Genomic DNA, 25964 nt, shown 5'->3' with positions numbered 1-25964 from the left:
TGTGGAATTCTACCCCTTTTCAACATTGTCTGTTTTAGCTATAGACGTATGGGTTGTACCATCAGATCTGTCTTTGTCTTCCGCATCCAGTGGTACCAAGAGTTAGTCTGTGTGATTAACGGGGGCTGAGATAGAGCTGTGTTTGCGAGACAAAGACGTCTCTCAAAGGGGCCCAGGTCCGGGTCTTTTTTTTAGAAAAAATAATTTATTACATTCAATGCCATTCATACAATACAACACAAAATCATACACTCCATTCAAACGCAAATAATAATGGCATTTTTAATTCACAAACCAAACGAAAACCCAAAACAAAAAACTCAGGGGAGCATCATCCCTCCCCGTCATCCTAAACACTAACTTTCCCTATCTTCCCGTCCCTAATCTAAAATAACCCCAGCCCTAATCCCCCCTTCCATCTCTCCCGGGCAGCATGCTGCCCCCACTTCGTCTCCTCCCTCTTCATCCTCCCCCTCAAATCTCCTTCCACCCTCCTCACTATTCCTTCCACCCCCCAATCTCTCCCTGTCTTGACCATGTTCTGCCTGGCTTCCCACAGCCCTCGCTTAAAGAGGCTCATGAGAAGCCAGAGCAGAAACCTATCCCTATCCGTCCCCCTCGCTCTCCCTACACCTCTCTCTAACCTAGCCCAAGTCAAAACAAAATCCCCTCTAACCCTTCCTAACAACACCCGTGCCTTTGCCCATACTACTCCGGCAATGGCACAGTCCCAAAAGACATGGCGCACAGTCTCCTCCCTGCCACAAGAAAGTCTTGGACAGGTGGGGGATCGCGCCAATCTATGCCGGTACATGGTGGAGCGTACCGGCAAACACTTGTGGAGGCTCAACCAATTCAGGTCCTTGAGCCTGTTGTCTAGACCCCGCGCCTGCACTCCCTCCCAGACCACCGCCGGGATGCCCACCACAGGTGCTGGACTTACTGCCCGCCTGACCTCCTCGTACAGGTGCCTGTGGTCTAAACCTACTCGGGCGACTTCAACCTCGGGGTGTGCACGCAGCCACTTGGCCGCATGGCCAAAGTGCCACGGCAGCTGTTCCGCCCGAGGACCCGTGTTAGACCACACCATTACGCTTCTCGCCTGATACGAGAAGAACACCCGCAGGAGGTAACCGGACGGGTGTAGTACTGGCTGAGCAAGCTCCGTCAACAGAAAATAAACAAAAATTGCGTCCAGCTTGAGGGGGAGATGTGGTACCCCCCTACCTCCCTCCCCGATGGGACAGATCATGCGTGCCCTGGCGACCCACTCGTACCTGCCACCCCACATGAACTGAAACACCAGCCTCACTAGATGCCTCCTCAGGCAAGCCGGCAATGGGTAGATGTACGCCAAGTACAATAGAGATGGCAATACATCCACCTTTAGAACCAGGACCTTGCCTAAAAAAGACAAAGACCTAGCCCTCCACATCGCTAGCTTCCTCTGTACCACTGCGATGCGCATGTTCCAGTTCAGCGTCGCTGAGCCGGAGGTCTCAAAATGGACCCCGAGAATCCTCAGGGCCCCGTTACAGAGAGATAACCCTCCGGGCACATCCGTCCTACCACTCCATCTTCCGAAAAACTTAACGGAAGACTTCACGTGGTTAAGAACCGCTCCCGACGCTTGGGTGAAGTCCCCAATGATGGCAAGGGACCTTGTCAGGCACGAGTCCTTGCAAAGCAGCAAGGAGGTGTCGTCGGCGTACTGCGTCAACTTGACACGGTGACCGCCACTTCCAGGTATCAGCAATCCCTCCACCCCTGTGTCTGCCCTAATGGCAGCCCCCAGAGGCTCCATGTACAGAACGAAGAGGAGAGCCGAGAGCGGGCATCCCTGCCTGACCCCAGACGAGAGGTCAAAAACGTCACCTAAGTGACTGTTTACGCTAACTCGGCACCCCGCTCCGACATATAAAGTACGGATCCATCCTATAAACTTTTCCCCAAATCCTAATCTACCTAACACCCTGAATAGAAAGGATCTATTCACGCGATCAAAGGCTTTCGCCTGATCTAGCGCTGCTACCATTAAAGGCAGCCCCCTATCTTCTACCCAAGCGATGGAGTCCCTGATCAACTGTAGGTTCCATCTGATCGAGCGACCCTCTACCCCGCACGTCTGATCCTCATGGACGACGTAGGGAAGGGCTGTGCGTAACCGGTCTGCTAAAACCTTTGCAAGTAGCTTGTAATCTACGCACAGCATGGTCAACGGCCGCCAGTTGCCAAGGTCAGTTGCTTCCCCCTTCTTATGAAGAAGTGACAGCACACCGACCGCCATTGATCCCCCCGGGACCCCCGTCTCAAGGATGGCCTTCAAGACTTCGAGGACCACTGGTCCAAGTATACCCCAAAACTTGAGGTAAAACTCGGCCGGCAGCCCATCCATCCCAGGCACCTTCCCTTTTCCCATCCTCCTGAGAGCACTCTCAACCTCCTCGAGGGAGATCTGAGCCTCCATCACATCTCTAATGTCCTCCGGCAATCGCCGGGACAAGTGTTCTAAAAACACATTTCCCTGCTCTACATCTATTACCCTCTCTTTAAATAAACCTCGGAAATGATCAGTTGTTACCCTGACCATTTCCTCCGGTTTTCTAACTATGCTACCATCTTCTTTCCTCACCCCATGCATTATCTTCCTACTCTGTCTGGCCCTAACCGACTTAAAGAACATAGCGGAACAAGTCTCATTATGTTCTAGAAAGCCATTATGCGCACGCTCCAGGAAAGCTCGAGCCTTCCGCTCCTGCAGCTCCCTGAGCTGCGCCTTCAGGTCAGTGGATCTCTCCCAGTCAAACGACCCGCCGAGGTTGCCTGCCTCGTACTCGAGTTCGAGCAACCTTTGGATACGATCCACCTCCCTCCTTTCCTCCCTTTTTTTCCTCTTACAATATCCTATTATAAAAGCCCTAATCCTTACCTTAACTAAATCCCACCACTCTAACACCCCCTCGCACATGGACCGGAGGCCTTCAAGCCCCCGAAAGAAACCAAAAAAGGTGTCAACGAAAGCTTGCTCCTCCAGCACATCCCGATCTAATTTCCAGTACCCCCTACCGAAGAGGCAGACTGGCGACCCCACCTGCAGGAGCACCCCGTCGTGATCTGAGAAGGACACAGGCAACAGCCGCCCAGACAACTGACCCAAAGACCTAGATAGGAAAATGTAGTCGAGCCTCCGCGCAACCCCCCGGGAGTTGCGCCATGTGGGACCAGCCATTGTCGGAGTAGAGTGCAGGCCTCCATCAACCAGACCATGGCAAGCCATTAGCCCGGTGATGGCGCCTGCACTACTATCACCCACTAACCCTAAATCTATGTTGAAATCCCCTCCTATCACCAAGTGCCTATTTGTGACACACAGGGGCGCCAGACAGTCCACCATCTCCCTCCTGTCTGCCGCCACCTGTGGCCCATACACCATCACTAACCTATACCTACTATCCCTAATAGTGACATCCACCTTCTGAACGGGAATATCTTGAATCGTCATCATGGATAGCGAGACCTACCACTTTAGACACACATTTCTCAAGTAACGAACTATAGAAATGATCCCTGAAAGTATAGTCTTGGTGTATAAGTAGTTGTGATCAAGGTGGAGCATCTTGAAAAGAGCATTTGCACCAGCGGTTTGTGTTGCATTCTCAGCATCTACAGTTGTTGCAATCAAATTATGTTAATTATGGAGAATTGCTAGGTTCCACAAATGAGAAAGATGGTCAGCGATGCTGGTTGCCAAAAGGTAAAATATGAGCTAATGTTGGTGGACATCCATCCATATTTCAAAGCAAGTTATTTTTGTGGAATTCTACCCCCTTTTCAACATTGTCTGTTTTAGCTATAGACGTATGGGTTGTACCATCAGATCTGTCTTTGTCTTCCGCATCCAGTGGTACCAAGAGTTAGTCTGTGTGATTAAGGGGGGCTGATATAGAGCTGTGTTTGTGAGACAAAGACGTATCTCAAAGGGGCCCAAGTCTGGGTCTTTTTTTACAAAAACATCTGTAGAGTCAGAATGGTTTGAATTACAAACCCCTGAAAGCTATCTATGAAAAGCTGAGACTCTAACGAACATGCACATGTGACATGATTTGCTCTATGACGCTCCCAAGCTACACAAGAGTTGTTAGAAGTTATGGGGTTATTCTATGTAGAAGATCAAAGGAAGGTCAAAGGTTGTCCTGACAGGAAAATGGTAAAACACCTCATTGTGAAGCTAAATATAAGGGCTGGACATTGAGATAAATGAAAGTCAGAAAACTGAAAAGATTTTTGCTGGGGTATCAGGACTTATTCAATAGTATTTATTTTATTAACAATAAGGATTTGGGAGACATTTCAGTAGATTTTACTGTAGATGGTTAACATCCACTCAGAACATATTCCCTTCATCCATGTTCATTGAAGAACAAGGAAAGATCATCAAAGGTGGAAGAATAATGAGCAAAGTCATTTCTAGCCACCAGATTCATGCTCTGAATGGGAATATCTTGAATCGTCATCATGGATAGCGAGACCTACCACTTTAGACACACATTTCTCAAGTAACGAACTATAGAAATGATCCCTAAAAGTATATTCTTGGTGTATAAGGAGTTGTGATCAAGGTGGAGCATCTTGAAAAGAGCATTTGCACCAGCGGTTTGTGTTGCATTCTCAGCATCAACAGTTGTTGCAATCAAATGATGTTAATAATGGAGAATTGCTAGGTTCCACAAATGAGAAAGATGGTCAGCGATGCTGGTTGCCAACAGGTAAAATATGACCTAATGTTGGTGGACATCCATCCATATTTCAAAGCAAGTTATTTTTGTGGAATTCTACCCCCTTTTCCACATTGTCTGTTTTAGCTATAGACGTATGGGTTGTACCATCAGATCTGTCTTTGTCTTCCGCATCCAGTGGTACCAAGAGTTAGTCTGTGTGATTAACGGGGGCTGAGAGAGAGCTGTGTTTGTGAGACAAAGACATATCTCAAAGGGGCCCAGGTCCGTTTTTTTTTTACAAAAACATCTGTAGAGTCAGAATGGTTTGAATTACAAACCCCTAAAAGCTATCTATGAAAAGCTGAGACTGTAACGAACATGCACATGTGACATAATTTGATCTATGACGCTCCCAAGCTACACAAGAGTTGTTAGAAGTTATGGGGTTATTCTATGTAGAAGATCAAAGGAAAGTCAAAGGTTGTCCTGAAAGGAATATGGTAAAACACCTCATTGTGAAGCTAAATATAAGGGCTGGACATGGAGATAAATGAAACTCAGAAAACTGAAAAGATTTTTGCTGGCGTATAAGGGCTTATTGAATAGGATTTATTTTATTAACAATAAGGATTTGGGAGACTTTTCAGTAGATTTTATTGTAGGTGGTTAACATCCACTCAGAACATATTCCCTTCATCCATGTTCTTTGAAGAACAAGGAAAGATCATCAAAGGTGGAAGAAAATTGAGCAAAGTCATTTCTAGCCACCAGATTCATGCTCTGAACGGGAATATCTTGAATCGTCATCATGGATAGCGAGACATACAACTTCAGACACACATTTCTCAAGTAACGAACTATAGAAATGATCCCTGAAAGTATAGTCTTGGTGTATTAGTAGTTGTGATCAAGGTGGAGCATCTTGAAAAGAGCATTTGCACCAGCGGTTTGTGTTGCATTCTCAGCATCAACAGTTGTTGCAATCAAATGATGTTAATTATGGAGAATTGCTAGGTTCCACAAATGAGAAAGATGGTCAGCGATGCTGGTTGCCAACAGGTAAAATATGACCTAATGTTGGTGGACATCCATCCATATTTCAAAGCAAGTTATTTTTGTGGAATTCTACCCCGTTTTCAACATTGTCTGTTTTAGCTATAGACGTATGGGTTGTACCATCAGATCTGTCTTTGTCTTCCGCATCCAGTGGTACCAAGAGTTAGTCTGTGTGATTAACGGGGGCTGAGATAGAGCTGTGTTTGTAAGACAAAGACGTATCTCAAAGGGGCCCAGGTCCGGGTCTTTTTTTTACAAAAACATCTGTAGAGTCAGAATGGTTTGAATTACAAACCCCTAAAAGCTATCTATGAAAAGCTGAGACTGTAACGAACATGCACATGTGACATGATTTGCTCTATGACGCTCCCAAGCTACACAAGAGTTGTTAGAAGTTATGGGGTTATTCTATGTAGAAGATCAAAGGAAGGTCAAAGGTTGTCCTGAAAGGAAAATGGTAAAACACCTCATTGTGAAGCTAAATATAAGGGCTGGACATGGAGATAAATGAAAGTCAGAAAACGGAAAGATTTTTGCTAGGGTATCAGGACTTATTCAATAGGATTTATTTTATTAACAATAAGGTTTTGGGAGACATTTCAGTAGATTTTACTGTAGATGGTTAACATCCACTCAGAACATATTCCCTTCATCCATGTTCATTGAAGAACAAGGAAAGATCATCAAAGGTGGAAGAATAATGAGCAAAGTCATTTCTAGCCACCATATTCATGCTCTGAACGGGAATATCTTGAATCGTCATCATGGATAGCGAGACCTACCACTTTAGACACACATTTCTCAAGTAACGAACTATAGAAATGATCCCTGAAAGTATAGTCTTGGTGTATAAGTAGTTGTGATCAAGGTGGAGCATCTTGAAAAGAGCATTTGCACCAGCGGTTTGTGTTGCATTCTCAGCATCAACAGTTGTTGCAATCAAATGATGTTAATTATGGAGAATTGCTCGGTTCCACAAATGAGAAAGATGGTCAGCGATGCTGGTTGCCAACATGTAAAATATGAGCTAATGTTGGTGGACATCCATCCATATTTCAAAGCAAGTTATTTTTGTGGAATTCTACCCCCTTTTCAACATTGTCTGTTTTAGCTATAGACGTATGGGTTGTACCATCAGATCTGTCTTTGTCTTCCGCATCCAGTGGTACCAAGAGTTAGTCTGTGTGATTAACGGGGGCTGAGAGAGAGCTGTGTTTGTGAGACAAAGACATATCTCAAAGGGGCCCAGGTCCGTTTTTTTTTTTACAAAAACATCTGTAGAGTCAGAATGGTTTGAATTACAAACCCCTAAAAGCTATCTATGAAAAGCTGAGACTGTAACGAACATGCACATGTGACATGATTTGCTCTATGACGCTCCCAAGCTACACAAGAGTTGTTAGAAGTTATGGGGTTATTCTATGTAGAAGATCAAAGGAAGGTCAAAGGTTGTCCTGAAAGGAAAATGGTAAAACACCTCATTGTGAAGCTAAATATAAGGGCTGGACATGGAGATAAATGAAAGTCAGAAAACGGAAAGATTTTTGCTAGGGTATCAGGACTTATTCAATAGGATTTATTTTATTAACAATAAGGATTTGGGAGACATTTCAGTAAGTTTTACTGTAGATGGTTAACATCCACTCAGAACATATTCCCTTCATCCATGTTCATTGAAGAACAAGGAAAGATCATCAAAGGTGGAAGAATAATGAGCAAAGTCATTTCTAGCCACCATATTCATGCTCTGAACGGGAATATCTTGAATCGTCATCATGGATAGCGAGACCTACCACTTTAGACACACATTTCTCAAGTAACGAACTATAGAAATGATCCCTGAAAGTATAGTCTTGGTGTATAAGTAGTTGTGATCAAGGTGGAGCATCTTGAAAAGAGCATTTGCACCAGCGGTTTGTGTTGCATTCTCAGCATCAACAGTTGTTGCAATCAAATGATGTTAATTATGGAGAATTGCTCGGTTCCACAAATGAGAAAGATGGTCAGCGATGCTGGTTGCCAACATGTAAAATATGAGCTAATGTTGGTGGACATCCATCCATATTTCAAAGCAAGTTATTTTTGTGGAATTCTACCCCCTTTTCAACATTGTCTGTTTTAGCTATAGACGTATGGGTTGTACCATCAGATCTGTCTTTGTCTTCCGCATCCAGTGGTACCAAGAGTTAGTCTGTGTGATTAACGGGGGCTGAGATAGAGCTGTGTTTGTGAGACAAAGACGTATCTCAAAGGGGCCCAGGTCCGGGTCTTTTTTTTACGAAAACATCTGTAGAGTCAGAATGGTTTGAATTATAAACCCCTAAAAGCTATCTATGAAAAGCTGAGACTCTAACGAACATGCACATGTGACATGATTAGCTCTATGACGCTCCCAAGCTACACAAGAGTTGTTAGAAGTTATGGGGTTATTCTATGTAGAAGATCAAAGGAAGGTCAAAGGTTGTCCTGAAAGGAAAATGGTAAAACACCTCATTGTGAAGCTAAATATAAGGGCTGGACATGGAGATAAATGAAAGTCAGAAAACTGAAAAGATTTTTGCTGGGGTATCAGGACTGATTCAATAGGATTTATTTTATTAACGATGAGGATTTGGGAGACATTTCAGTAAGTTTTATTTTACATGGTTAACATCCACTCAGAACATTCCCTTCATCCATGTTCATTGAAGAACAAGGAAAGATCATCAAAGGCGGAAGAAACATGAGCAAAGTCATATCTAGCCACCAGATTCATGCTCTGAACGGGAATATCTTGAATCGTCATCATGGATAGCGAGACCTACCACTTTAGACACACATTTCTCAAGTAACGAACTATAGAAATGATCCCTGAAAGTATAGTCTTGGTGTATAAGTAGTTGTGATCAAGGTGGAGCATCTTGAAAAGAGCATTTGCACCAGCGGTTTGTGTTGCATTCTCAGCATCAACAGTTGTTGCAATCAAATGATGTTAATTATGGAGAATTGCTCGGTTCCACAAATGAGAAAGATGGTCAGCGATGCTGGTTGCCAACATGTAAAATATGAGCTAATGTTGGTGGACATCCATCCATATTTCAAAGCAAGTTATTTTTGTGGAATTCTACCCCCTTTTCAACATTGTCTGTTTTAGCTATAGACGTATGGGTTGTACCATCAGATCTGTCTTTGTCTTCCGCATCCAGTGGTACCAAGAGTTAGTCTGTGTGATTAACGGGGGCTGAGCTAGAGCTGTGTTTGTGAGACAAAGACATATCTCAAAGGGGCCCAGGTCCGGGTCTTTTTTTTACGAAAACATCTGTAGAGTCAGAATGGTTTGAATTATAAACCCCTAAAAGCTATCTATGAAAAGCTGAGACTCTAACGAACATGCACATGTGACATGATTAGCTCTATGACGCTCCCAAGCTACACAAGAGTTGTTAGAAGTTATGGGGTTATTCTATGTAGAAGATCAAAGGAAGGTCAAAGGTTGTCCTGAAAGGAAAATGGTAAAACACCTCATTGTGAAGCTAAATATAAGGGCTGGACATGGAGATAAATGAAAGTCAGAAAACTGAAAAGATTTTTGCTGGGGTATCAGGACTGATTCAATAGGATTTATTTTATTAACAATAAGGATTTGGGAGACATTTCAGTAAGTTTTATTTTACATGGTTAACATCCACTCAGAACATTCCCTTCATCCATGTTCATTGAAGAACAAGGAAAGATCATCAAAGGTGGAAGAAACATGAGCAAAGTCATTTCTAGCCACCAGATTCATGCTCTGAACGGGAATATCTTGAATCGTCATCATGGATAGCGAGACCTACCACTTTAAACACACATTTCTCAAGTAACGAACTATAGAAATGATCGCTGAAAGTATAGTCTTGGTGTATAAGTAGTTGTGATCAAGGTGGAGCATCTTGAAAAGAGCATTTGCACCAGCGGTTTGTGTTGCATTCTCAGCATCAACAGTTGTTGCAATCAAATTATGTTAATTAGGGAGAATTGCTAGGTTCCACAAATGAGAAAGATGGTCAGCGATGCTGGTTGCCAACATGTAAAATATGAGCTAATGTTGGTGGACATCCATCCATATTTCAAAGCAAGTTATTTTTGTGGAATTCTACCCCCTTTTCAACATTGTCTGTTTTAGCTATAGACGTATGGGTTGTACCATCAGATCTGTCTTTGTCTTCCGCATCCAGTGGTACCAAGAGTTAGTCTGTGTGATTAACGGGGGCTGAGATAGAGCTGTGTTTGTGAGACAAAGACATATCTCAAAGGGGCCCAGGTCCGGGTCTTTTTTTTACAAAAACATCTGTAGAGTCAGAATGGTTTGAATTACAAACCCCTAAAAGCTATCTATGAAAAGCTGAGACTCTAACGAACATGCACATGTGACATGATTAGCTCTATGACGCTCCCAAGCTACACAAGAGTTGTTAGAAGTTATGGGGTTATTCTATGTAGAAGATCAAAGGAAGGTCAAAGGTTGTCCTGAAAGGAAAATGGTAAAACACCTCATTGTGAAGCTAAATATAAGGGCTGGACATGAAGATAAATGAAAGTCAGAAAACTGAAAAGATTTTTGCTGGGGTATCAGGACTTATTCAATAGTATTTATTTTATTAACAATAAGGATTTGGGAGACATTTCAGTAAGTTTTACTTTACATGGTTAACATCCACTCAGAACATATTCCCTTCATCCATGTTCATTGAAGAACAAGGAAAGATCATCAAAGGTGGAAGAATAATGAGCAAAGTCATTTCTAGCCACCAGATTCATGCTCTGAACGGGAATATCTTGAATCGTCATCATGGATAGCGAGACCTACCACTTTAGACACACATTTCTCAAGTAACGAACTATAGAAATGATCCCTGAAAGTATAGTCTTGGTGTATAAGTAGTTGTGATCAAGGTGGAGCATCTTGAAAAGAGCATTTGCACCAGCGGTTTGTGTTGCATTCTCAGCATCAACAGTTGTTGCAATCAAATTATGTTAATTATGGAGAATTGCTAGGTTCCACAAATGAGAAAGATGGTCAGCGATGCTGGTTGCCAACAGGTAAAATATGACCTAATGTTGGTGGACATCCATCCATATTTCAAAGCAAGTTATTTTTGTGGAATTCTACCCCCTTTTCAACATTGTCTGTTTTAGCTATAGACGTATGGGTTGTACCATCAGATCTGTCTTTGTCTTCCGCATCCAGTGGTACCAAGAGTTAGTCTGTGTGATTAACGGGGGCTGAGATAGAGCTGTGTTTGTGAGACAAAGACGTATCTCAAAGGGGCCCAGGTCCGGGTCTTTTTTACAAAAACATCTGTAGAGTCAGAATGGTTTGAATTACAAACCCCTAAAAGCTATCTATGAAAAGCTGAGACTCTAACGAACATGCACATGTGACATGATTTGCTCTATGACGCTCCCAAGCTACACAAGAGTTGTTAGAAGTTATGGGGTTATTCTATGTAGAAGATCAAAGGAAGGTCAAAGGTTGTCCTGTAAGGAAAATGGTAAAACACCTCATTGTGAAGCTAAATCTAAGGGCTGGACATGGAGATAAATGAAAGTCAGAAAACTGAAAAGATTTTTGCTGGGGTATCAGGACTTATTCAATAGTATTTATTTTATTAACAATAAGGATTTGGGAGACATTTCAGTAGATTTTATTGTACATGGTTAACATCCACTCAGAACATATTCCCTTCATCCATGTTCATTGAAGAACAAGGAAAGACCATCAAAGGTGGAAGAAACATGAGCAAAGTCATATCTAGCCACCAGATTCATGATCTGAACGGGAATATCTTCAATCGTCATCATGGATAGCGAGACCTACCAATTTAGACACACATTTCTCAAGTAACGAACTATAGAACTGATCCCTGAAAGTATAGTCTTGGTGTATAAGTAGTTGTGATCAAGGTGGAGCATCTTGAAAAGAGCATTTGCACCAGCGGTTTGTGTTGCATTCTCAGCATCAACAGTTGTTGCAATCAAATTATGTTAATTAGGGAGAATTGCTAGGGTCAACAAATGAGAAAGATGGTCAGCGATGCTGGTTGCCAACAGGTAAAATATGACCTAATGTTGGTGGACATCCATCCATATTTCAAAGCAAGTTATTTTTGTGGAATTCTACCCCCTTTTCAACATTGTCTGTTTTAGCTATAGACGTATGGGTTGTACCATCAGATCTGTCTTTGTCTTCCGCATCCAGTGGTACCAAGAGTTAGTCTGTGTGATTAACGGGGGCTGAGATAGAGCTGTGTTTGTGAGACAAAGACATATCTCAAAGGGGCCCAGGTCCGGGTCCTTTTTTTTACAAAAACATCTGTAGAGTCAGAATGATTTGAATTACAAACCCCTGAAAGCTATCTGTGAAAAGCTGAGACTCTAACGAACATGCACATGTGACATGATTTGCTCTATAACGCTCCCAAGCTACACAAGAGTTGTTAGAAGTTATGGGGTTATTCTATGTAGAAGATCAAAGGAAGGTCAAAGGTTGTCCTGTAAGGAAAATGGTAAAACACCTCATTGTGAAGCTAAATCTAAGGGCTGGACATGGAGATAAATGAAAGTCAGAAAACTGAAAAGATTTTTGCTGGGGTATCAGGACTGATTCAATAGGATTTATTTTATTAACGATGAGGATTTGGGAGACATTTCAGTAGATTTTATTGTACATGGTTAACATCCACTCAGAACATATTCCCTTCATCCATGTTCATTGAAGAACAAGGAAAGACCATCAAAGGTGGAAGAAACATGAGCAAAGTCATATCTAGCCACCAGATTCATGCTCTGAACGGGAATATCTTCAATCGTCATCATGGATAGCGAGACCTACCAATTTAGACACACATTTCTCAAGTAACGAACTATAGAAATGATCCCTGAAAGTATAGTCTTGGTGTATAAGTAGTTGTGATCAAGGTGGAGCATCTTGAAAAGAGCATTTGCACCAGCGGTTTGTGTTGCATTCTCAGCATCAACAGTTGTTGCAATCAAATTATGTTAATTATGGAGAATTGCTAGGTTCCACAAATGAGAAAGATGGTCAGCGATGCTGGTTGCCAACAGGTAAAATATGACCTAATGTTGGTAGACATCCATCCATATTTCAAAGCAAGTTATTTTTGGGGAATTCTACCCCCTTTTCAACATTGTCTGTTTTAGCTATAGACGTATGGGTTGTACCATCAGATCTGTCTTTGTCTTCCGCATCCAGTGGTACCAAGAGTTAGTCTGTGTGATTAACGGGGGCTGAGATAGAGCTGTGTTTGTGAGACAAAGACATATCTCAAAGGGGCCCAGGTCCGGGTCTTTTTTTACGAAAACATCTGTAGAGTCAGAATGGTTTGAATTACAAACCCCTAAAAGCTATCTATGAAAAGCTGAGACTCTAACGAACATGCACATGTGACATGATTAGCTCTATGACGCTCCCAAGCTACACAAGAGTTGTTAGAAGTTATGGGGTTATTCTATGTAGAAGGTCAAAGGAAGGTCAAAGGTTGTCCTGAAAGGAAAATGGTAAAACACCTCATTGTGAAGCTAAATATAAGGGCTGGACATTGAGATAAATGAAAGTCAGAAAACTGAAAAGATTTTTGCTGGGGTATCAGGACTGATTCAATAGGATTTCTTTTATTAACGATGAGGATTTGGGAGACATTTCAGTAAGCTTTATTGTACAAGGTGAACATCCACTCAGAACATATTCCCTTCTTCCATGTTCATTGAAGAACAAGGAAAGATCATCAAAGGTGGAAGAAACATGAGCAAAGTCATATCTAGCCACCAGATTTATGCTCTGAACGGGAATATCTTGAATCGTCATCATGGATAGCAAGACCTACCACTTTAGACACACATTTCTCAAGTAACGAACTATAGAAATGATCCCTGAAAGTATAGTCTTGGTGTATAAGTAGTTGTGATCAAGGTGGAGCATCTTGAAAAGAGCATTTGCACCAGCAGTTTGTGTTGCATTCTCAGCATCAACAGTTGTTGCAATCAAATTATGTTAATTATGGAGAATTGCTAGGTTCCACAAATGAGAAAGATGGTCAGCGATGCTGGTTGCCAACAGGTAAAATATGACCTAATGTTGGTGGACATCCATCCATATTTCAAAGCAAGTTATTTTTGGGGAATTCTACCCCCTTTTCAACATTGTCTGTTTTAGCTATAGACATATGGGTTGTACCATCAGATCTGTCTTTGTCTTCCGCATCCAGTGGTACCAAGAGTTAGTCTGTGTGATTAACGGGGGCTGAGATAGAGCTGTGTTTGTGAGACAAAGACATATCTCAAAGGGGCCCAGGTCCGGGTCCTTTTTTACAAAAACATCTGTAGAGTCAGAATGATTTGAATTACAAACCCCTGAAAGCTATCTATGAAAAGCTGAGACTCTAACGAACATGCACATGTGACATGATTTGCTCTATGACGCTCCCAAGCTACACAAGAGTTGTTAGAAGTTATGGGGTTATTCTATGTAGAAGATCAAAGGAAGGTCAAAGGTTGTCCTGAAAGGAAAATGGTAAAACACCTCATTGTGAAGCTAAATATAAGGGCTGGACATGGAGATAAATGAAAGTCAGAAAATTGAAAAGATTTTTGCTGGGGTATCAGGACTTACTCAATAGGATTTCTTTTATTAACAATAAGGATTTGGGAGACATTTCAGTAGATTTTACTGTAGATGGTTAACATCCACTCAGAACATATTCCCTTCATCCATGTTCATTGAAGAACAAGGAAAGATCATCAAAGGTGGAAGAAACATGAGCAAAGTCATTTCTAGCCACCAGATTCATGCTCTGAACGGGAATATCTTGAATCGTCATCATGGATAGCAAGACCTACCACTTTAGACACACATTTCTCAAGTAACGAACTATAGAAATGATCCCTGAAAGTATAGTCTTGGTGTATAAGTAGTTGTGATCAAGGTGGAGCATCTTGAAAAGAGCATTTGCACCACCGGTTTGTGTTGCATTCTCAGCATCAACAGTTGTTGCAATCAAATTATGTTAATTATGGAGAATTGCTAGGTTCCACAAATGAGAAAGATGGTCAGCGATGCTAGTTGCCAACAGGTAAAATATGAGCTAATGTTGGTGGACATCCATCCATATTTCAAAGCAAGTTATTTTTGTGGAATTCTACCCCCTTTTCAACATTGTCTGTTTTAGCTATAGACGTATGGGTTGTACCATCAGATCTGTCTTTGTCTTCCGCATCCAGTGGTACCAAGAGTTAGTCTGTGTGATTAAGGGGGCTGATATAGAGCTGTGTTTGTGAGACAAAGACGTATCTCAAAGGGGCCCAAGTCTGGGTCTTTTTTTACAAAAACATCTGTAGAGTCAGAATGGTTTGAATTACAAACCCCTGAAAGCTATCTATGAAAAGCTGAGACTCTAACGAACATGCACATGTGACATGATTTGCTCTATGACGCTCCCAATCTACACAAGAGTTGTTAGAAGTTATGGGGTTATTCTATGTAGAAGATCAAAGGAAGGTCAAAGGTTGTCCTGACAGGAAAATGGTAAAACACCTCATTGTGAAGCTAAATATAAGGGCTGGACATGAAGATAAATGAAAGTCAGAAAACTGAAAAGATTTTTGCTGGGGTATCAGGACTTATTCAATAGTATTTATTTTATTAACAATAAGGATTTGGGAGACATTTCAGTAGATTTTGCTGTAGATGGTTAACATCCACTGAGAACATATTCCCTTCATCCATGTTCATTGAAGAACAAGGAAAGACCATCAAAGGTGGAAGAAACATGAGCAAAGTCATATCTAGCCACCAGATTCATGCTCTGAACGGGAATATCTTGAATCGTCATCATGGATAGCGAGACCTACCAATTTAGACACACATTTCTCAAGTAACTAACTATAGAAATGATCCCTGAAAGTATAGTCTTGGTGTATAAGTAGTTGTGATCAAGGTGGAGCATCTTGAAAAGAGCATTTGCACCAGCGGTTTGTGTTGCATTCTCAGCATCAACAGTTGTTGCAATCAAATTATGTTAATTATGGAGAATTGCTAGGTTCCACAAATGAGAAAGATGGTCAGCGATGCTGGTTGCCAACAGGTAAAATATGACCTAATGTTGGTGGACATCCATCCATATTTCAAAGCAAGTTATTTTTGTGGAATTCTACCCCCTTTTCAACATTGTCTGTTTTAGCTATAGACGTATGGGTTGTACCATCAGATCTGTCTTTGTCTTCCGCATCCAGTGGTACCAAGAGTTAGTCTGTGTGATTAACGGGGGCTGAGATAGAGCTGTGTTTGTGAGACAAAGACATATCTCAAAGGGGCCCAGGTCCGGGTCTTTTTTACAAAAACATCTGTAGAGTCAGAATGGTTTGAATTACAAACCCCTAAAAGCTATCTATGAAAAGCTGAGACTCTAACGAACATGCACATGTGACATGATTTGCTCTATGACGCTCCCAAGCTACACAAGAGTTGTTAGAAGTTATGGGGTTATTCTATGTAGAAGATCAAAGGAAGGTCAAAGGTTGTCCTGACAGGAAAATGGTAAAACACCTCATTGTGAAGCTAAATATAAGGGCTGGACATGGAGATAAATGAAAGTCAGAAAACTGAAAAGATTTTTGCTGGGGTATCAGGACTTATTCAATAGTATTTATTTTATTAACAATAAGGATTTGGGAGACATTTCAGTAGATTTTACTGTAGATGGTTAACATCCACTCAGAACATATTCCCTTCATCCATGTTCATTGAAGAACAAGGAAACATCATCAAAGGTGGAAGAATAATGAGCAAAGTCATTTCTAGCCACCAGATTCATGCTCTGAATGGGAATATCTTGAATCGTCATCATGGATAGCGAGACCTACCACTTTAGACACACATTTCTCAAGTAACGAACTATAGAAATGATCCCTGAAAGTATAGTCTTGGTGTATAAGTAGTTGTGATCAAGGTGGAGCATCTTGAAAAGAGCATTTGCACCACCGGTTTGTGTTGCATTCTCAGCATCAACAGTTGTTGCAATCAAATTATGTTAATTATGGAGAATTGCTAGGTTCCACAAATGAGAAAGATGGTCAGCGATGCTGGTTGCCAACAGGTAAAATATGAGCTAATGTTGGTGGACATCCATCCATATTTCAAAGCAAGTTATTTTTGGGGAATTCTACCCCCTTTTCAACATTGTCTGTTTTAGCTATAGACGTATGGGTTGTACCATCAGATCTGTCTTTGTCTTCCGCATCCAGTGGTACCAAGAGTTAGTCTGTGTGATTAAGGGGGGCTGATATAGAGCTGTGTTTGTGAGACAAAGACGTATCTCAAAGGGGCCCAAGTCTGGGTCTTTTTTTACAAAAACATCTGTAGAGTCAGAATGGTTTGAATTACAAACCCCTGAAAGCTATCTATGAAAAGCTGAGACTCTAACGAACATGCACATGTGACATGATTTGCTCTATGACGCTCCCAATCTACACAAGAGTTGTTAGAAGTTATGGGGTTATTCTATGTAGAAGATCAAAGGAAGGTCAAAGGTTGTCCTGACAGGAAAATGGTAAAACACCTCATTGTGAAGCTAAATATAAGGGCTGGACATGAAGATAAATGAAAGTCAGAAAACTGAAAAGATTTTTGCTGGGGTATCAGGACTTATTCAATAGTATTTATTTTATTAACAATAAGGATTTGGGAGACATTTCAGTAGATTTTACTGTAGATGGTTAACATCCACTCAGAACATATTCCCTTCATCCATGTTCATTGAAGAACAAGGAAACATCATCAAAGGTGGAAGAATAATGAGCAAAGTCATTTCTAGCCACCAGATTCATGCTCTGAATGGGAATATCTTGAATCGTCATCATGGATAGCGAGACCTACCACTTTAGACACACATTTCTCAAGTAACTAACTATAGAAATGATCCCTGAAAGTATAGTCTTGGTGTATAAGTAGTTGTGATCAAGGTGGAGCATCTTGAAAAGAGCATTTGCACCAGCAGTTTGTGTTGCATTCTCAGCATCAACAGTTGTTGCAATCAAATTATGTTAATTATGGAGAATTGCTAGGTTCCACAAATGAGAAAGATGGTCAGCGATGCTGGTTGCCAACAGGTAAAATATGACCTAATGTTGGTGGACATCCATCCATATTTCAAAGCAAGTTATTTTTGGGGAATTCTACCCCCTTTTCAACATTGTCTGTTTTAGCTATAGACATATGGGTTGTACCATCAGATCTGTCTTTGTCTTCCGCATCCAGTGGTACCAAGAGTTAGTCTGTGTGATTAACGGGGGCTGAGATAGAGCTGTGTTTGTGAGACAAAGACATATCTCAAAGGGGCCCAGGTCCGGGTCCTTTTTTTACAAAAACATCTGTAGAGTCAGAATGATTTGAATTACAAACCCCTGAAAGCTATCTATGAAAAGCTGAGACTCTAACGAACATGCACATGTGACATGATTTGCTCTATGACGCTCCCAAGCTACACAAGAGTTGTTAGAAGTTATGGGGTTATTCTATGTAGAAGATCAAAGGAAGGTCAAAGGTTGTCCTGAAAGGAAAATGGTAAAACACCTCATTGTGAAGCTAAATATAAGGGCTGGACATGGAGATAAATGAAAGTCAGAAAACTGAAAAGATTTTTGCTGGGGTATCAGGACTTACTCAATAGGATTTATTTTATTAACAATAAGGATTTGGGAGACATTTCAGTAGATTTTACTGTAGATGGTTAACATCCACTCAGAACATATTCCCTTCATCCATGTTCATTGAAGAACAAGGAAAGATCATCAAAGGTGGAAGAAACATGAGCAAAGTCATTTCTAGCCACCAGATTCATGCTCTGAACGGGAATATCTTGAATCGTCATCATGGATAGCGAGACCTACCACTTTAGACACACATTTCTCAAGTAACGAACTATAGAAATGATCCCTGAAAGTATAGTCTTGGTGTATAAGTAGTTGTGATCAAGGTGGAGCATCTTGAAAAGAGCATTTGCACCACCGGTTTGTGTTGCATTCTCAGCATCAACAGTTGTTGCAATCAAATTATGTTAATTATGGAGAATTGCTAGGTTCCACAAATGAGAAAGATGGTCAGCGATGCTGGTTGCCAACAGGTAAAATATGAGCTAATGTTGGTGGACATCCATCCATATTTCAAAGCAAGTTATTTTTGTGGAATTCTACCCCCTTTTCAACATTGTCTGTTTTAGCTATAGACGTATGGGTTGTACCATCAGATCTGTCTTTGTCTTCCGCATCCAGTGGTACCAAGAGTTAGTCTGTGTGATTAAGGGGGGCTGATATAGAGCTGTGTTTGTGAGACAAAGACGTATCTCAAAGGGGCCCAAGTCTGGGTCTTTTTTTACAAAAACATCTGTAGAGTCAGAATGGTTTGAATTACAAACCCCTGAAAGCTATCTATGAAAAGCTGAGACTCTAACGAACATGCACATGTGACATGATTTGCTCTATGACGCTCCCAAGCTACACAAGAGTTGTTAGAAGTTATGGGGTTATTCTATGTAGAAGATCAAAGGAAGGTCAAAGGTTGTCCTGACAGGAAAATGGTAAAACACCTCATTGTGAAGCTAAATATAAGGGCTGGACATGAAGATAAATGAAAGTCAGAAAACTGAAAAGATTTTTGCTGGGGTATCAGGACTTATTCAATAGTATTTATTTTATTAACAATAAGGATTTGGGAGACATTTCAGTAGATTTTGCTGTAGATGGTTAACATCCACTGAGAACATATTCCCTTCATCCATGTTCATTGAAGAACAAGGAAAGACCATCAAAGGTGGAAGAAACATGAGCAAAGTCATATCTAGCCACCAGATTCATGCTCTGAACGGGAATATCTTCAATCGTCATCATGGATAGCGAGACCTACCAATTTAGACACACATTTCTCAAGTAACGAACTATAGAAATGATCCCTGAAAGTATAGTCTTGGTGTATAAGTAGTTGTGATCAAGGTGGAGCATCTTGAAAAGAGCATTTGCACCAGCGGTTTGTGTTGCATTCTCAGCATCAACAGTTGTTGCAATCAAATTATGTTAATTATGGAGAATTGCTAGGTTCCACAAATGAGAAAGATGGTCAGCGATGCTGGTTGCCAACAGGTAAAATATGACCTAATGTTGGTGGACATCCATCCATATTTCAAAGCAAGTTATTTTTGTGGAATTCTACCCCCTTTTCAACATTGTCTGTTTTAGCTATAGACGTATGGGTTGTACCATCAGATCTGTCTTTGTCTTCCGCATCCAGTGGTACCAAGAGTTAGTCTGTGTGATTAACGGGGGCTGAGAAAGAGCTGTGTTTGTGAGACAAAGACATATCTCAAAGGGGCCCAGGTCCGGGTCTTTTTTTTACGAAAACATCTGTAGAGTCAGAATGGTTTGAATTACAAACCCCTAAAAGCTATCTATGAAAAGCTGAGACTCTAACGAACATGCACATGTGACATGATTTGCTCTATGACGCTCCCAATCTACACAAGAGTTGTTAGAAGTTATGGGGTTATTCTATGTAGAAGATCAAAGGAAGGTCAAAGGTTGTCCTGACAGGAAAATGGTAAAACACCTCATTGTGAAGCTAAATATAAGGGCTGGACATGAAGATAAATGAAAGTCAGAAAACTGAAAAGATTTTTGCTGGGGTATCAGGACTTATTCAATAGTATTTATTTTATTAACAATAAGGATTTGGGAGACATTTCAGTAGATTTTACTGTAGATGGTTAACATCCACTCAGAACATATTCCCTTCATCCATGTTCATTGAAGAACAAGGAAACATCATCAAAGGTGGAAGAATAATGAGCAAAGTCATTTCTAGCCACCAGATTCATGCTCTGAACATGAATATCTTGAATCGTCATTATGGATAGCGAGACCTATCACTTTAGACACACATTTCTCAAGTAACGAACTATAGAAATGATCCCTGAAAGTATAGTCTTGGTGTATAAGTAGTTGTGATCAAGGTGGAGCATCTTGAAAAGAGCATTTGCACCACCGGTTTGTGTTGCATTCTCAGCATCAACAGTTGTTGCAATCAAATTATGTTAATTATGGAGAATTGCTAGGTTCCACAAATGAGAAAGATGGTCAGCGATGCTGGTTGCCAACAGGTAAAATATGACCTAATGTTGGTGGACATCCATCCATATTTCAAAGCAAGTTATTTTTGTGGAATTCTACCCCCTTTTCAACATTGTCTGTTTTAGCTATAGACGTATGGGTTGTACCATCAGATCTGTCTTTGTCTTCCGCATCCAGTGGTACCAAGAGTTAGTCTGTGTGATTAACGGGGGCTGAGATAGAGCTGTGTTTGTGAGACAAAGACATATCTCAAAGGGGCCCAGGTCCGGGTCTTTTTTTTACGAAAACATCTGTAGAGTCAGAATGGTTTGAATTACAAACCCCTAAAAGCTATCTATGAAAAGCTGAGACTCTAACGAACATGCACATGTGACATGATTTGCTCTATGACGCTCCCAATCTACACAAGAGTTGTTAGAAGTTATGGGGTTATTCTATGTAGAAGATCAAAGGAAGGTCAAAGGTTGTCCTGACAGGAAAATGGTAAAACACCTCATTGTGAAGCTAAATATAAGGGCTGGACATGAAGATAAATGAAAGTCAGAAAACTGAAAAGATTTTTGCTGGGGTATCAGGACTTATTCAATAGTATTTATTTTATTAACAATAAGGATTTGGGAGACATTTCAGTAGATTTTACTGTAGATGGTTAACATCCACTCAGAACATATTCCCTTCATCCATGTTCATTGAAGAACAAGGAAACATCATCAAAGGTGGAAGAATAATGAGCAAAGTCATTTCTAGCCACCAGATTCATGCTCTGAATGGGAATATCTTGAATCGTCATCATGGATAGCGAGACCTACCACTTTAGACACACATTTCTCAAGTAACTAACTATAGAAATGATCCCTGAAAGTATAGTCTTGGTGTATAAGTAGTTGTGATCAAGGTGGAGCATCTTGAAAAGAGCATTTGCACCAGCAGTTTGTGTTGCATTCTCAGCATCAACAGTTGTTGCAATCAAATTATGTTAATTATGGAGAATTGCTAGGTTCCACAAATGAGAAAGATGGTCAGCGATGCTGGTTGCCAACAGGTAAAATATGACCTAATGTTGGTGGACATCCATCCATATTTCAAAGCAAGTTATTTTTGGGGAATTCTACCCCCTTTTCAACATTGTCTGTTTTAGCTATAGACGTATGGGTTGTACCATCAGATCTGTCTTTGTCTTCCGCATCCAGTGGTACCAAGAGTTAGTCTGTGTGATTAACGGGGGCTGAGATAGAGCTGTGTTTGTGAGACAAAGACATATCTCAAAGGGGCCCAGGTCCGGGTCCTTTTTTTACAAAAACATCTGTAGAGTCAGAATGGTTTGAATTACAAACCCCTAAAAGCTATCTATGAAAAGCTGAGACTCTAACGAACATGCACATGTGACATGATTTGCTCTATGACGCTACCAAGCTACACAAGAGTTGTTAGAAGTTATGGGGTTATTCTATGTAGAAGATCAAAGGAAGGTCAAAGGTTGTCCTGAAAGGAAAATGGTAAAACACCTCATTGTGAAGCTAAATATAAGGGCTGGACATGAAGATAAATGAAAGTCAGAAAACTGAAAAGATTTTTGCTGGGGTATCAGGACTTATTCAATAGTATTTATTTTATTAACAATAAGGATTTGGGAGACATTTCAGTAGATTTTACTGTAGATGGTTAACATCCACTGAGAACATATTCCCTTCATCCATGTTCATTGAAGAACAAGGAAAGACCATCAAAGGTGGAAGAAACATGAGCAAAGTCATATCTAGCCACCAGATTCATGCTCTGAACGGGAATATCTTCAATCGTCATCATGGATAGCGAGACCTACCAATTTAGACACACATTTCTCAAGTAACGAACTATAGAAATGATCCCTGAAAGTATAGTCTTGGTGTATAAGTAGTTGTGATCAAGGTGGAGCATCTTGAAAAGAGCATTTGCACCACCGGTTTGTGTTGCATTCTCAGCATCAACAGTTGTTGCAATCAAATTATGTTAATTATGGAGAATTGCTAGGTTCCACAAATGAGAAAGATGGTCAGCGATGCTGGTTGCCAACAGGTAAAATATGAGCTAATGTTGGTGGACATCCATCCATATTTCAAAGCAAGTTATTTTTGTGGAATTCTACCCCCTTTTCAACATTGTCTGTTTTAGCTATAGACGTATGGGTTGTACCATCAGATCTGTCTTTGTCTTCCGCATCCAGTGGTACCAAGAGTTAGTCTGTGTGATTAACGGGGGCTGAGATAGAGCTGTGTTTGTGAGACAAAGACATATCTCAAAGGGGCCCAGGTCCGGGTCTTTTTTTTACGAAAACATCTGTAGAGTCAGAATGGTTTGAATTACAAACCCCTAAAAGCTATCTATGAAAAGCTGAGACTCTAACGAACATGCACATGTGACATGATTAGCTCTATGACGCTCCCAAGCTACACAAGAGTTGTTAGAAGTTATGGGGTTATTCTATGTAGAAGATCAAAGGAAGGTCAAAGGTTGTCCTGAAAGGAAAATGGTAAAATACCTCATTGTGAAGCTAAATATAAGGGCTGGACATTGAGATAAATGAAAGTCAGAAAACTGAAAAGATTTTTGCTGGGGTATCAGGACTTATTCAATAGTATTTATTTTATTAACAATAAGGATTTGGGAGACATTTCAGTAGATTTTACTGTAGATGGTTAACATCCACTCAGAACATATTCCCTTCATCCATGTTCATTGAAGAACAAGGAAACATCATCAAAGGTGGAAGAATAATGAGCAAAGTCATTTCTAGCCACCAGATTCATGCTCTGAATGGGAATATCTTGAATCGTCATCATGGATAGCGAGACCTACCACTTTAGACACACATTTCTCAAGTACAGAACTATAGAAATGATTCCTGAAAGTATAGTCTTGGTGTATAAGTAGTTGTGATCAAGGTGGAGCATCTTGAAAAGAGCATTTGCACCAGCGGTTTGTGTTGCATTCTCAGCATCAACAGTTGTTGCAATCAAATTATGTTAATTATGGAGAATTGCTAGGTTCCACAAATGAGAAAGATGGTCAGCGATGCTGGTTGCCAACAGGTAAAATAGGAGCTAATGTTGGTGGACATCCATCCATATTTCAAAGCGAGTTATTTTTGTGGAATTCTACCCCCTTTTAAACATTGTCTGTTTTAGCTATAGATGTATGGGTTGTACCATCAGATTCGTCTTTGTCTTCCGAATCCAGTGGTACCAAGAGTTAGTCTGTGTGATTCAGTCAGAAAAATTCAGAGAATTTTTGCTGATGTGTCAAGACTGATAAGGACTGCCTCCACTATTCCAGCACCATTTCAACTTCAACATTTCAACATCATCAATACACCTCTGCTTAGTCTAATACAGTGATCACTAAAAGATACCAAAAATAATTTAGCCCAATCTAAATATTATGTGGCTGTCCATGGATCTGATTTCTGATTGTGTGTGTGTGCTTGCGCGCGTCTGTGTGTGTGGATGCTTTCTCCAGTGAGATACAGTTGAAGACGGAAGTTTACATACACCAAATACATTTGAACTCAGTTTTTCACGATTCCTGACATTTAATTCTAGTAAAAATCCCTGTCAGAAGTTGACATACACTCAATTAGTATTTTATAGCATTGCCTTTAAATTGTTTAACTTATGTCAAACGTTTCGGGTAGCCTTCCACAAGCTTCCCACAATAAGTTGGGTGAATTTTGGCCCATTCCTCCTGACAGAGCTGGTGTAATTCAGGCAGGTATGTAGGCCTCCTTGCTCGCACATGCTTTTTAGTTCTGCCCACAAATGTTCTATAGGATTGAGGTCAGGGTTTTGTGATGGCCACTCCAATACCTTGACTTTGTTGTCCTTAAGCCATTTTGCCACAACTTTGGAGTGCTTGGGGTCATTGTCCATTTGGAAGACCAATTTGTGACCAAGCTTTAACTTCCTGACTGATGTCTTGAGATGTTGCTTCAATACATCAACATAATTTAATTTCCTCATGATGCCATCATTTTTTGAAGTGCACCAGTCCCTCCTGCAGCAAAGCACCCCCACAACATGATGCTGCCACCCCCGTGCTTCACGGTTGGGATGGTGTTCTTCTGCTTGCAAGCATCCCCATTTTTCCTCCAAACATAATGATGGCCATTATGGCCAAATAGTTCTATTGTTGTTTCATCAGACCAGAGGACATTTCTCCAAAAAGTATGACCTTTGTCCCCATGTGCAGTTGCAAACCGTAGTCTGGCTTTTTTATGGCGGTTTTGTAGCAGTGGCTTCTTCCTTGCTGAGCGGCCTTTCAGGTTATGTCGATATAGGACTCGTTTTACTGTGGATATAGATACTTTTGTATCTGTTTCCTCCAGCATCTTCACAAGGTCCTTCGCTGTTGTTCTGGGATTTTTTTACACTTTTCACATCAAAGTACATTCCCCTCTATGAGGCAGAACGCGTCTCCTTCCTGAGTGGTATGACGGCTGTGTGGTCCCATGGTGTTTATACTTGCGTTCTATTGTTTGTACAGATGAACGTGGTACCTTCAGGCATTTGGAAATTGCTCCCAAGGATGAACCAGACTTGTGGAGGTCTTGGCTGATTTCTTTTGATTTTCCCATGATGTCAGGCAAAGAGTCACTGAGTTTGAAGTTAGGCCTTGAAATACATCCACAGGTACACCTCCAATTGACTCATATGATGTCAATTAGCCTATCAGAAGCTTCTAAAGCCATGACATCATTTTCTGGAATTTTCCAAGCTCTGTAAAGGCAACTTAGTGTATGTAAACCTCTGACCCGCTGGAATTGTGATACAGTGAATTATAAGTGAAATAATTTGTCTGTAAACAATTGTTGTAAAAAATGACTTGTGTCATGCACAAAGTAGATGTCCTAACTGACTTGCCAAAACTATAGTTTGTTAACAAAACATTTGTGGAGTGGTTGAAATACGAGTTTTAATGACTCCAACCTAATTGTATGTGAACTTCCGACTTCAACTGTACATTCAGCCTCTTGTGAATTGAAGGAAAATTATGAAACACAGA

At 40.9% G+C, this 25964-nt stretch overlaps 20 non-coding genes and 1 pseudogene across 20 annotated transcripts; all 21 read right to left on the bottom strand.

Moving 5' to 3' along the window:
* Positions 1-3467: 3467 nt before the first annotated feature.
* On the bottom strand, positions 3468-3583 carry LOC123729948 (uncharacterized; annotated as a pseudogene).
* Positions 3584-4379: 796 nt separating this feature from the next.
* Positions 4380-4595, bottom strand: LOC123729993 (small nucleolar RNA U3). The gene has a single exon (XR_006761686.1). It is a non-coding gene; the product is annotated as a small nucleolar RNA U3 (small nucleolar RNA).
* A 795-nt stretch (positions 4596-5390) lies between these two features.
* Positions 5391-5606, bottom strand: LOC123729897 (small nucleolar RNA U3). The gene has a single exon (XR_006761596.1). It is a non-coding gene; the product is annotated as a small nucleolar RNA U3 (small nucleolar RNA).
* Positions 5607-6402: 796 nt separating this feature from the next.
* LOC123730008 (small nucleolar RNA U3) lies at positions 6403-6618 on the bottom strand. Its single transcript, XR_006761701.1, has one exon. It is a non-coding gene; the product is annotated as a small nucleolar RNA U3 (small nucleolar RNA).
* Positions 6619-7413: 795 nt separating this feature from the next.
* Positions 7414-7629, bottom strand: LOC123730006 (small nucleolar RNA U3). Its single transcript, XR_006761699.1, has one exon. It is a non-coding gene; the product is annotated as a small nucleolar RNA U3 (small nucleolar RNA).
* Positions 7630-8426: 797 nt separating this feature from the next.
* On the bottom strand, positions 8427-8640 carry LOC123729925 (small nucleolar RNA U3). The gene has a single exon (XR_006761624.1). It is a non-coding gene; the product is annotated as a small nucleolar RNA U3 (small nucleolar RNA).
* A 797-nt stretch (positions 8641-9437) lies between these two features.
* LOC123729940 (small nucleolar RNA U3) lies at positions 9438-9651 on the bottom strand. Its single transcript, XR_006761639.1, has one exon. It is a non-coding gene; the product is annotated as a small nucleolar RNA U3 (small nucleolar RNA).
* Positions 9652-10448: 797 nt separating this feature from the next.
* On the bottom strand, positions 10449-10664 carry LOC123729996 (small nucleolar RNA U3). Its single transcript, XR_006761689.1, has one exon. It is a non-coding gene; the product is annotated as a small nucleolar RNA U3 (small nucleolar RNA).
* Positions 10665-11459: 795 nt separating this feature from the next.
* LOC123729935 (small nucleolar RNA U3) lies at positions 11460-11675 on the bottom strand. Its single transcript, XR_006761634.1, has one exon. It is a non-coding gene; the product is annotated as a small nucleolar RNA U3 (small nucleolar RNA).
* A 798-nt stretch (positions 11676-12473) lies between these two features.
* On the bottom strand, positions 12474-12689 carry LOC123729902 (small nucleolar RNA U3). Its single transcript, XR_006761601.1, has one exon. It is a non-coding gene; the product is annotated as a small nucleolar RNA U3 (small nucleolar RNA).
* A 796-nt stretch (positions 12690-13485) lies between these two features.
* Positions 13486-13701, bottom strand: LOC123729910 (small nucleolar RNA U3). The gene has a single exon (XR_006761609.1). It is a non-coding gene; the product is annotated as a small nucleolar RNA U3 (small nucleolar RNA).
* A 796-nt stretch (positions 13702-14497) lies between these two features.
* Positions 14498-14713, bottom strand: LOC123730020 (small nucleolar RNA U3). Its single transcript, XR_006761713.1, has one exon. It is a non-coding gene; the product is annotated as a small nucleolar RNA U3 (small nucleolar RNA).
* A 795-nt stretch (positions 14714-15508) lies between these two features.
* Positions 15509-15724, bottom strand: LOC123729926 (small nucleolar RNA U3). Its single transcript, XR_006761625.1, has one exon. It is a non-coding gene; the product is annotated as a small nucleolar RNA U3 (small nucleolar RNA).
* Positions 15725-16519: 795 nt separating this feature from the next.
* On the bottom strand, positions 16520-16735 carry LOC123729992 (small nucleolar RNA U3). Its single transcript, XR_006761685.1, has one exon. It is a non-coding gene; the product is annotated as a small nucleolar RNA U3 (small nucleolar RNA).
* Positions 16736-17531: 796 nt separating this feature from the next.
* On the bottom strand, positions 17532-17747 carry LOC123729991 (small nucleolar RNA U3). Its single transcript, XR_006761684.1, has one exon. It is a non-coding gene; the product is annotated as a small nucleolar RNA U3 (small nucleolar RNA).
* Positions 17748-18544: 797 nt separating this feature from the next.
* On the bottom strand, positions 18545-18760 carry LOC123730012 (small nucleolar RNA U3). Its single transcript, XR_006761705.1, has one exon. It is a non-coding gene; the product is annotated as a small nucleolar RNA U3 (small nucleolar RNA).
* Positions 18761-19556: 796 nt separating this feature from the next.
* Positions 19557-19772, bottom strand: LOC123729931 (small nucleolar RNA U3). Its single transcript, XR_006761630.1, has one exon. It is a non-coding gene; the product is annotated as a small nucleolar RNA U3 (small nucleolar RNA).
* Positions 19773-20569: 797 nt separating this feature from the next.
* LOC123729913 (small nucleolar RNA U3) lies at positions 20570-20785 on the bottom strand. The gene has a single exon (XR_006761612.1). It is a non-coding gene; the product is annotated as a small nucleolar RNA U3 (small nucleolar RNA).
* A 797-nt stretch (positions 20786-21582) lies between these two features.
* On the bottom strand, positions 21583-21798 carry LOC123729990 (small nucleolar RNA U3). The gene has a single exon (XR_006761683.1). It is a non-coding gene; the product is annotated as a small nucleolar RNA U3 (small nucleolar RNA).
* A 797-nt stretch (positions 21799-22595) lies between these two features.
* LOC123729930 (small nucleolar RNA U3) lies at positions 22596-22811 on the bottom strand. The gene has a single exon (XR_006761629.1). It is a non-coding gene; the product is annotated as a small nucleolar RNA U3 (small nucleolar RNA).
* Positions 22812-23608: 797 nt separating this feature from the next.
* Positions 23609-23824, bottom strand: LOC123729885 (small nucleolar RNA U3). The gene has a single exon (XR_006761584.1). It is a non-coding gene; the product is annotated as a small nucleolar RNA U3 (small nucleolar RNA).
* Between the last annotated feature and the right edge of the window lie 2140 nt (positions 23825-25964).

Source organism: Salmo salar, chromosome ssa23 (assembly GCF_905237065.1).
Source record: "Salmo salar chromosome ssa23, Ssal_v3.1, whole genome shotgun sequence".
Taxonomy (NCBI): domain Eukaryota; kingdom Metazoa; phylum Chordata; class Actinopteri; order Salmoniformes; family Salmonidae; genus Salmo; species Salmo salar.
The sequence above is the reverse complement of the archived record's forward strand: the minus strand, read 5'-3'. Positions and strand labels throughout refer to the sequence as shown.